Genomic DNA, 11,203 nt, shown 5'->3' on the forward strand with positions numbered 1-11,203 from the left:
AAATTTTCCTGTCCTTTTCCTTCAAGGTATGGTGATGAAATAGCCTTTTTCTCTCTATATATAATTAATTTTAGAGTTAGATTAGAATTTAGCTTTGTTAAAAGGATTAGCATACTAACCCCCATAATTTTCTCTACTAATCCAGGTTTGGTAGAGAATTGAACCAACTCATTGAAGGCAGCGGGGGCATTGGTTCAACATCATCAACATCCCCACCTTCTGGAAACCTACCTCGCCCAGAGACCGAAGCGCTGGACGTACAGGTGTGCCATTTATTCGTGATACTCTCGCAGGCCGTTGTCAAGGTACAGAGTGCTCGCAGAGGTGCAAGAGCAGCTACGTCTACGGCCGATCCCTCAGAGTGCTAGAAGAGACACCCTTTCATATGTGGTGTCACTCTTGCGAGCCCATAAAAATGAACACTGTGATACATTGCCAGATATTGATGTTGGCTCTCTTAAGCATATAGGTAAGTTGAAAGACAAGTTTAGTCTTTTTCTACCGGAAGTAGTACATGACATTTTATTGTGGATGGTAATTGATTGGAAATTAGTTTGGACCAAATTGTTATTTGTGTAATGCCCAACATTTTTATTGCAACTAGAGAAGATGAACTGGAGTATTTTGTATTTTTTTTATTTTTCATTGTTTTATATTTTTTGTTCTGTCTAATTTTCCTTTTGGTCTCGCGCCCCTCATCCCACCTAGCTGTCAATGTCCTTACAATTCTACTTCAGTTGTTTCCCATCTTTGTGAAAATAGTTGTGGTGTGTGTGTGTGTGTGTTAAATTAGTTCCTTTGTTTTTCATTATCATCTCAATGAGCTAAAACTAGGTGAGCTTTTCTATTTGATGATGTCTTTTGTATGGAGTTTTTGTGTAAACTGTTCTCATTTTATAACTTCAGAACCACTTGGTCGGTTATAACCAATTTTGGTAAAGCATCTACGGTAAGGGGAATTCAGAAATTAAGACACAGTGATACGTAGGGTTGGGTAGTTTGAAACTCATCTCTGAGCTAATGTCTGGAAGTGATAAACCATAAATGAAAGCTTCAAAATGTAATTTAAATTCAAGTGCATCATGTTCAAAATGTGGCTCTAAGGGCCAGGATGGGGCCTTACAATGGAGTTCCGAAATTTTCAGTTGTAATATGTGTGAGAAATCTCAACAAGTTTTCAAATTATTAGGCAATCATAGTCTTCCCCATAAGGGGGTAGGTGGGGTGCACTAGTCATTACTTAGGGGATTTGCAGCATCATGTTGGCCGCAGCTGCAACCTCTTTTACAATACCTCCATTCATATTCTCCTTCTTCATCTGACTTTCCTCTCACTGTTAACAATTGTTTCGTCATGCAGCTGCGAGGTTTTCCTCCTGTTTTCCCTTTCAAGCCTTTCTTACTTATGTATTTCCCTTTCATCGTTGAATGACCTCATAGGTCTCATTGCTTCGCCTTGGGTGTAAAATATATATTGCATTGTTTTGCAATCATCCTCTTGTAAATTTGGTTCAAATATTTTATTCAGACTGGCTCCAGGAGCCATGTTTGGCCTAGCTACAATAGTGGCTCAAAATTTACCTAGAGTGTATAAGAAATCTTATATAATAATAATGATAATAATATTAGGGAGTTCAGCAAGTTAACTAAGATTAGGGCTTTTTTGTCAGCCATTGGAAGCTGAATGAGTTGTAGTTCTGGTTTTTATTTATTGTGTACCACTAATGTATTATGCTATATGGAATGGAGGAAAGTTATTTTTGTTTTTATCAGACTTTTTTTTTTTTTTTTTAAGTTGGTGCACTTGTTGTGACGATAATTAAGTTTTAGGTTCTGTTAGGGTATAATTTCCTGATATTTCACTGTGAGTAACTCTTTATCTTTTGTTTTTCGCAGCATATGTATTCGATGCACTTATCAGTTATATCCGCTGCTGCGAGAGTGACAGTAATGCTCAGTTGACTCGGGAGGAGCGGAATGCACAGGGTTCTCATGGGAACGTGATGAGAATGAAAATGATGGATGACATAGATGACTTGCCTTCCATCACACCATCAGCGGGTGACAGTGAATCTGCAGACGAAGATTCTAATTTATCCAATTCAAGAGGGAGAAAGCATGTGTTTTTCCAGGTAAGGCAGGATTTTAATTCTCAGTAGATTTCTTTACTTAACAGACCACGCTGAGTTTGTTAGAAATGATTATAAATATTTTGTACTAGCAGGTGAGATCTGGTATGATAGGCTTATCAGACAGTTGATTAGGCTCTCTGGTGTGTCTGTAAAGTTGGAGGGTGAACAGACACCTCGGTGTTGACTTAACGCTTCCTGGCTGTGCCTGTTCTGTGAGGGTGGATGGTGAACAGGCACACAGAACCAACACTTTCCTCTTTGCACATCATGTTAGGAAACAATATGCAGATATATAGGGATGAATGACCTTGTGGGTCCCAGTGTTTGGCTCTATGCCCAAATCACATACTATTCCAATATATGTATATCAGAATTTGATTAAGTAAATCAATACTGTGAATTGGATGATGATTACTAAATGCCAGATGGGATAAAGGGATAGACGCCCCCCCCCACCCCCCACCCTGTCTGTTAAGTTGGTGACACTGTATTTTCTCAAAAGGCTGACCCTGTAAAATACTCTTAAAATTGCATGAATTCTTCATACTCATTTTGTTGAGTAGTCACCTCTTTTTAGTCTCAGATGAACATTCCGGGGAGGGAGGAAATCATTAGAGAAAGTGAAGTTTAAGTAAGGTATATTGAACTTTGAGAAAGTAAGACAGCAACCAAGTGTTGATTGGGAAGAGCCGTGTGGTTTTAGACAAGGGGAAGTGTATCTAGATACTAGTTTAGAGATTGTTTGTTGAGAAGGTTTGCAAGTACTCTGGAAATTTCCATCAGGGCACCAGATTTGAAGTATTTTCATCATAAGTGTTGGGAGACAAAAAATTGTATGACAGTGCGTGCTGCTGTGTTTAGGAATGATCAGTGATTATTTTAATGTGTAGTTTTTACCTTAGATTTTTTTTATTATATTTTAATTGAAGTTTATGAAATTTGTCATCCAAGCTAAAATATTTTTATCAGTGTTGCAAGTTTTTACCTTTGATCTTTTTAAAGTATGACATTTGTAGCATGAAATATGAAACATGCATTCTTTTTTCTAAAATATGATATTCTTTGCCTTCAGAGATCACAGTCAACACTCTGTTTGGGGTCCCAGAGTGCAGATGTCTTCAGTACCCCATTACAAGAGCTTTACCTTTGGCAGATAAGCCACATCTTTTGCAAACCCAATGCCAGGAGAGAGGAACTCTTTGGCATTCCCCGTACACATACCTACAATGCCAGTGGAGTTTAAATTAGTAGTGTTTTTATAATTCATGGTATGGCATTACATGATATTTATATTTCATGTTTGGTAATGAGTATTCTGTTTAAATTTGCTTTTTTTTTTTTTTCCCTCAGGCCATGGTACAAGAACGCCCTTAGATACCCCACTCTCTCGTCTGGGGGTGTTGGACAACTTGCATATGGTTGGCCCTTATCCACCAATTCCACAACAGTCATATGCACACATGCTGGGTTCCACACGAACCTTGGACCCCCAGCCAACGACTTATCTGTATATACCTCTGGACCAGTTAGAGATTTAAAAGTATGTTTAACTGTGCCTGCATGTTTAGAAAAATTGTTAGTTACTACTATCACAACTAGTAGTTATGGAATCACATAAATGATTTCTATTATTATTTTGAATATGATTCAGAATGTTGTGTTGAATCACCTTTTACTGGTATTTGGTAAAACTAAAATTAGGTTTGAAGTCAGACATTAGTTAGACTTTCCTTTAGATTTCAGTTCATGTCTTTCTGATTAGTAACCTGACCTATGGTTGCTCTGTTTCTAGGACGAAGATTTGAGTGAGGATAGTGGCGAAACTTCTCAGGAAAGAGCTCCAATCATTGTTTCCCCAAGACGCACAGGGAGTAGTTTAAGTGGGGGCATTGGTGAGCCTAGTAATAGTGCCTTGTCCTCCTACTCCACTGACTCTGCGCCGACTCGTTCCATCAAGAGTGTCATTGTTCGAGTTGGGTCTTCTCCTGTAACTAGCCCATTCAAGTCAGAGGTAAAGCTTCTGAAATAATCTGATTATAGTATGTAGTATACACAATTTTAGGGTAGAATCAGGATATGTTAGTTTATAATTATGTTTTTAAAGAATTGTCATGTCTCCAACTTGAAAAGGTGAACAAATGCATGAAGAATTTTACTTGTCACTGTTTTTTAATAGAGCATCCATTTCAGGTGGTGACGTCGTCATCATTATCGTCTAGTTTTAGCATCAATATCTCCAACTCCATCGTCGGCTTTTGGGAGGACGTGGCGGAGCAGATCTTTTAGTGGTACCTCTGGATGGCAGAGCCAGTAGAAGTGATATGGGCTTGCATGCTCCACATGACGTGTCAGCAAACGTTACCATAGACACTACACATGACCAAATGAGGTGAGGAAGGAGAGCTGGTGGTGCTTTCTGGGGGACACTGGGTTCCTTTGGTCATTTTCTGAAGATGATCCTTAGACATTGTCTTGAATCATTTTCATATTCCTTCGAGAGCTGAAGAGAAGTGTTATTATCTAATTTTTGAGGAACTTGCCATGTGTTGAGGTGGAAAACTGTTTTGGGTGTAACCAAGATGTTGAAATTGGAAGTATATCAACAGTCGGTTTGTACTTGCAAGAGTACAGAGTGAAATCTTGGAACTACTAGGGATTGTTTAGAGAAATTTATGCATACTAATAGATTGCAAAAGCAATTAGTTAGGTCAGGACTTAAACCTGTCAGTTCTATCCTACTTAGTGTCCCTTCATCTGCAACTATCCCTACTCAGACAGCATTTTGGTAGGGCTGGTATTGAGTTCCTTTGTAGCTCCGCCTTCTGCTCCCCATTCAGTTCAGGCAAAGCGTAACGAGATGTTAGAACATTACATTAAATCTATTTTTAGTTCTAATACAAGTTTGAACTGAGTTCCTGATGGAAACACTCCGAATCCCTCCATAGTGTGCGCTCTTTTTCATGTTCCCTGTTAGAAGTTAGGTGTTGGTGCCCTCGTCTGTACGGAGCCCTGTCTATGACTGCCCTGCGACAGTTGGTAATGTCCGCTGCCAGGGAACCGGGTTGGTTCTATGGACGATGGGGTTCTGTGCCCTCCAATACCTACTTCACCCTTTTCATGGTCCGAATCTCGTTTTAAGCGTTTGCCAAAGGACCGTTAAAGTGATCGCCTAAGGACAGTTAAAGCGTTCGCATAAGGATCGTCTCGGTAAGCATTAATGCTACACTCCGTAGGCGTATTCTGCCATCTTCAACACCTAGTTTGAGGTGTTTGCATGCATAGGTTTAATAATATAGTATAGGGAGAGACATTTTATTGAGATGATAATGTATCTGTAGTGAGTTTTAACACATTTAGATATGTCAACTCAGTCTACTGTTTATCTCTCTCATGTTTTTTGGTTATTCTAAATTCTCGTCTGCTAGCATATTCCTCTTTCTTCGTTATGGTTGTATTCATTCTTTGGCCTGCTTTCTCTTGCTGCTGCCTCAATTAATGTTTCTCTTTCAAGTCTACACTGTCTGTAGAGCGCCTCAGTGGCATGATTGGTATGGTCTTGGCCTGCCACCTCGGTGGCCGTGAGGTTAGATTCTTGGGCATTCCACTTTGGATCAGTGATGTGTATTTCTGTTGATAGAAGTTAACTTTTACGTGGTTCGGAAGTCACGTAAAGCCGTTGGTTCCCTGTGTTGCTGAATAACCAGTGATTCCATGCAACGTAAAAACACCATAATAACAATACACTGTCTGTAGTATCTAAAGTTCTCTCCAAGTTAGATATTATTCTAGCTTCAGAGCTTTCTAACAAAGTTTCATGTAGGAATGCTTTCAAGTTTGTACGTTCGTTTTAGGACGAGGCGGGAGAATCGTCGTAACTCCTCTCCCACCACCTCCCAATCTTTCCATGTTTTGGAGCCTCGTTTTCTTTTCCCTCAGTTGACTCGTGTGGACGTAGTTGACTTGTGCGGACTTGGCTGAGTCCTGAGTCGCTTAAACTGTCTTCCTTTCATTGAGTCATGGTTGATGTGTTACAGAACTTGGTTGCTGTCACCTCATCGACAAGTGTCGCTTTTCTGTCGCCAAGGGTCTCCTCCTGTCGCCCGCTGGTGGAAGAAGATTTTGAAAAGGAGTTGAAAGTCGCTGCGAGCCGAAGACTGCCTCCTGCCGTACAAACGCTTACTGGTCCTTTAATTGTCTTTAGTAGGAGGTTCACTTTCTTTCTCTTTCCTGTGAGGAAATGAACTCGAGACTGACAGACATGCTGAAAAGTTTCATCCTAGCTTGTGAGTTGTTACCTTTTACTTAGCTACGTTGTCTTCTCTCTGTGACTGCTTAGAGAGGTGGAGGCGCTAACTCAGCAAGTTTGTGAAGCCAGCTTTAGGATTTGTCGCCAGTGGTAGTTTTAGTGAAGAAGACAAGTAACTCATCTCTGATACTGCAGGGTAATGTCCTCATGCTTATACTCACTCGGTTTGGAAGAAAGAAGTGCGAACACTTTCTCTTTGTGTCTGATATGCAGCTCGGTTTAAGGCGATAAGGGATTATTCTATTGATAGTCTTGTTTTATACCTTCAGGGATAAGTGCAGACTCAAGTTCTGGGATATGGACAGTTGCAACTCCTAAGTTGCATGGAGAAACTTGGGACCAGTACCTTACATGGTGGAGATGGTGAAGGGCAGTTGTGATTCTTTTTGGTTGTCCTCCACTAGTTTATCTCCCTCTTATAGCTTCAAGGGTATTCTTTGCGACGAGCTCCAAAAGTAATTGGAGATATTCTTGGACGTTTGGAGACTAAATAAACAGGAAGTGTCTGTGCACATACTTGTTGGTTTTCTAGCATGGTTTTTAGTGCATTTCCAAAGAACGGTCAGACTTGTGGTACATGTGCAGAATGTATTCCACTTACCATACATCCACAGTTATGCAAGTTCCTTCAAGATGTTTTTACAAGAAGGTATTGCTGTTCTATGCACTTTGGGTTAGCGTACAGCCCTCTATAAGTTTTGTCAGGGACTTGTTGCCCATTGGTAGATGGTGTCGACTTGACTTAAGGAGCAAGACATTCTACTGAATCAGTGATTCAAGTTGGCCAACTCTGTCAACAGTATTCCAAAGGCCAAAGACCTGTTGCTTCTTCTGGCCCAACCTTTCTATGCATTATATTTTTAATTCTCTATATCCCCATTCTTATCAGTGATGTGGGGATGATACTTAATTATGCATGCTTGTCGGTCAAAGATAGGCACGTGCTCCTTGAAGACTTTCAGGCCTGAGGAAACTTCCTATATGGTAAGGACTTTTCCTCATTAGGAAACATGCCTCACTGGGGATTTTTTCAGATAATCATGCTCTATTAGTGTACAGTTTCACTGTAAGATTTATGACTCACAAATAACTTTCATTAAATTTGTAAGTAATCCAGAACCATCTTGACTCCAGGACTGTGGGATGGGACTCTGTAACCAAGAATTGTCCATTTGTACCTAAACCTAAGTCCAGGTTTTGGTCTTTTCCCTCTGTCATGCAACACAAAGAGTTAACTAGTGTCATTATACTTTCATGCAACATAGAATGGTCAACACTACACCCTGGTAAAACTTTTTAGATGTCAGGGGACAGTGGAAAGACTCATGGATGCTTAGCAGGTTTATTCCTGATCAGAAACAAAGTCTTTGTTGGAAGTTTTGCTGCTTTGAGTGAAATGAAACAACATATTGGTTTGATCATTCATTCTGTGGAAGGACAGTGTTTTGGCAATTGGGGATTCAGGAAGAACAACTGTCTACAAGGACCTTTACATCCATACGTTTGGCACTTGGTGTGGGATTTAAGGAGCACTCATTTAGACTTACTAGCATGTAGATGAGCAGGAACATCCGAATGATTACTACTTCTTTGATTGTCCTTTGGCTTGAGCAGTGGATGTGTCCATAAATTTAGCCTTAATTCAGACTCGTAGGCCTGCCCCTCGCATCTACTCTGAATACTATTGAGCAATTTCAAGTTCAAGAATTGCTTAGTGACTCCTGTAGAGCCCTTGTAGTTCAGGGCAAATGATTTTCAGAATTTCCAACGCTCTCAGTAGATGTCTCATTCTTCCATTAAGTGGAAATCAACTCTTACACAATTCCATACACTTCCATTAACTTAGGCATCTCCTTAACTACTTGGAGAGTTAGAATGTCCTCTCCCAATAATAAGATTTTCAAGTTTATCTTAGGATCTGTCCTTAATTTTAAAACTGCCATGGCCTGGGGTTAGAAGCAGTGGTCTGTGTATCGCTGAGAGTGCCATTCTAGAGGAATTTTTCGCCCCTGGAACCTTGTAGATGTCAATGTTTTCTGTTTAGAGATAATAAGACTTTTCACTGTCTACTTCCAAAGTTATTGTTCCATATGTTCCATTCGTTTCCTCGGTATTGTATCAAGTACTTTTAGCTCTTGCTGAAGACCAGCACTGTAAGGTGTTGAGATTGAAGCCCCTTTCATATCCATATCAGTCACCCTCTGGAGTTTTAAATGCAGGTCTAAACTTATCTGAAATTACTATGAAACCTTTTATTTAGCACTAGCAACAGTTAATAAGTTGTCAGCACCTTTCTTTAAGCTGTTGTAAAAGGAATGCTATTGTAGTTTTCTGCCTTAGAGCTGAGGTTGATGTTAAGGCTAAGCTTTACAGTGCCCTGTAAGAATTCAATGTAACCCCTTATTGTAAGAAGAGGAAACTTCTCTGTCCTGTTGGGGCATTTGAAATTTAATCAGATAGGTTAAACCTAGAAACATTTTTATCATTCTTTTAGAAACCTTGAACATCTTTGTCAATGGTTAAACCTGGAATAGGCAAAGTTAACCTTTGCTTTTGTGGCTTTAGGAAACATAGATGTCGTGGTCAAAGGTTAAGCCTGGAAGAGGCAAAATCAACCTTTTGTTTTGTGGTTTTAGAAAACCTAGCTGTCTTTGCCAATGGTTAAGCTTGAAGGCTAAGTTAACTTTTTGTTTTGTGGTTTTAGAAAACCTAGAATGTATTTCTTAAGGTTTTAGAAAGCCTAGATGGCTTTGCCAGTGGTTAAGTTTGAAGGCAAAGTTAATTTTCATTTTGTGGTTTTAGAAAACCTAGAATGTATTTGTCAAGGATAAGCCTGAAGAGGCAAAGTTAACCTTTTGTGTTGTGATTTTTAGGAACTTATAACGTCTTCGTCAAGGAACACGAGGTCCTCTTGTGATGTATTGAATAGGCTAGTTGCATGAGACGTAGCTTCATATCTTTATCTTTATTGAAGGTAAACATGCATAATGTGAGCAGCAGTTGTAACTTCTCTTAGTGTTAAGTCAATTTGTCGCTCCAGAATAGGATTGATGTGTCACAGTAGAAGTACATTTCAGTTTTTGCCTGATCACTACCTTAGGTAACAGAATTGTGTTTGAAAACAGTGAAGCCCTTAATCCACTACTAGTAGTGGGTAGTCTTTTCCTGAACCGAAAAAAAGAGCAATTATTTAGGCTCTTTTGTTTAAATCCTGGGTTTTAATATTTTGGGGAGCGTTGAAGGTATAAAGTTTTTATAGGAGGAGTACCTTATATCATAAAGGTATTATTTTAAGGGACTGTCATTTTATAGGGCTTTTGGACCCTGGCACAGGGTTCCCTCATACCGCTTGTGTTTCATTCTGGGTGATTCGAAGCACTTTTCTTGGCAAGTCTGCTCTTTGCTGCATATGTATGAGAGCCTTGCTCCCTAAATGGAATCCAACTTCTGGTGGTAGTAAAATCCACCAAGGATTTCAGATCAGGTGAGAATGTTTTGGGTTTCATGTAAGAAACCTTTTGCTCGAATGGCTGAGCCGATTTTTGTCTAGCTGCACTACCCACCATCCTCTTCTTAATGTGGGAATCAGAACTAACTTTACCAGTAGGTAAATTTCGTCTCGCATGATATGAGTTTTCATAATAAAATGTATTATTTAGATACTTACCTACTGTTAAAGTAGACCCACACAGCCTCCCCACAACTTAGTGGGCTGTCAAGGAGAATTCTGACAAGAGCTAAAACATTTGTAACACACCTGGTGGAGAACAGGTAAACTAGACAGTCATCCAGGCAGTCATTCGATTTTTTGTTTGAATGCTGACTCGCCTAATCAGTGCAGAGATATAGCTACTTTAACAGTTGGTAAGAATCCAAATAATAAATTTTATTATGGAAATTTATATTTTGTATCATTATAAGAAAATTTAGTTAGACTGATTGTATTAGGCATATTTACTTAGTAGTGTTTGAAGGGGTTTGGCAGAAAATCTTTTATGATCGTTAATATATATTTTTATTTCACTTCACAGGCCAGCTTTATTGAGAAGTGGAGTGTCACAGGACTTGCTGTTAGGTCGCTGGAGATTAACTCTGGAGCTTTTTGGAAGAGTATTTATTGATGATGTTGGAGCTGAGCCTGGTTCCATCATTGCCCAATTGGGAGGTTTTCCTGTAAAAGAAGCCAAATTTAGAAGAGAAATGGAAAAATTGAGGAACTGTCAGCAGCGTGATTTAAATCTTACCAAGGTAAATATATATATAAACTGCCGTTACAGTAACACTTCTACATACATATAAGACTTCTGTACTTCCAGCAACAGTTCAGTTTGGGCTAGAAAATGTTAATTTGTTAGTAATGCTATAAGGGCCTTGGTACTCATGAGGTGAGACCCTCGGTTTATCTAGTATGTTGAGGGCGATACTGTAGTGCTTTTTTTTTTTTCCCCCAACCATTTACTTTTAATCTGTTCCTACTGAAATGTCCTTGTCCTCCAACTTTGCCCCTTGGTTTGATAACAAAGAGTATGACAAGTTCTGCAATTAGAAATATGGCTTGGTCTTCCCATGGAAGTAACTCACAATCAGAACCATAATTTATTCCCCTTTAATGAGTGAGTTTTGGACAATTTGTTTTATTTAATACCAAGGTTTTTAATACTGTTGTCGAAGTGTAGGCTGCTTTTTTTATATGTTGCCTTTCTTTCTTACTTCATGATTTTCTTTCTCGAGTTGATACACAACTATTTAAACTTGAGGAAAAGACA

The 11,203-nt window shown here is 39.3% G+C and overlaps 1 pseudogene; it reads left to right on the forward strand.

The window, feature by feature from the left end:
• LOC135205196 (E3 ubiquitin-protein ligase UBR5-like) overlaps positions 1-10,796 on the forward strand; it is a 132,258-nt pseudogene extending 121,462 nt beyond the window's left edge.
• Positions 10,797-11,203: the final 407 nt, after the last annotated feature.

This window comes from Macrobrachium nipponense, chromosome 49 (genome assembly GCF_015104395.2).
Source record: "Macrobrachium nipponense isolate FS-2020 chromosome 49, ASM1510439v2, whole genome shotgun sequence".
Classification (NCBI taxonomy): Eukaryota; Metazoa; Arthropoda; class Malacostraca; order Decapoda; family Palaemonidae; genus Macrobrachium; species Macrobrachium nipponense.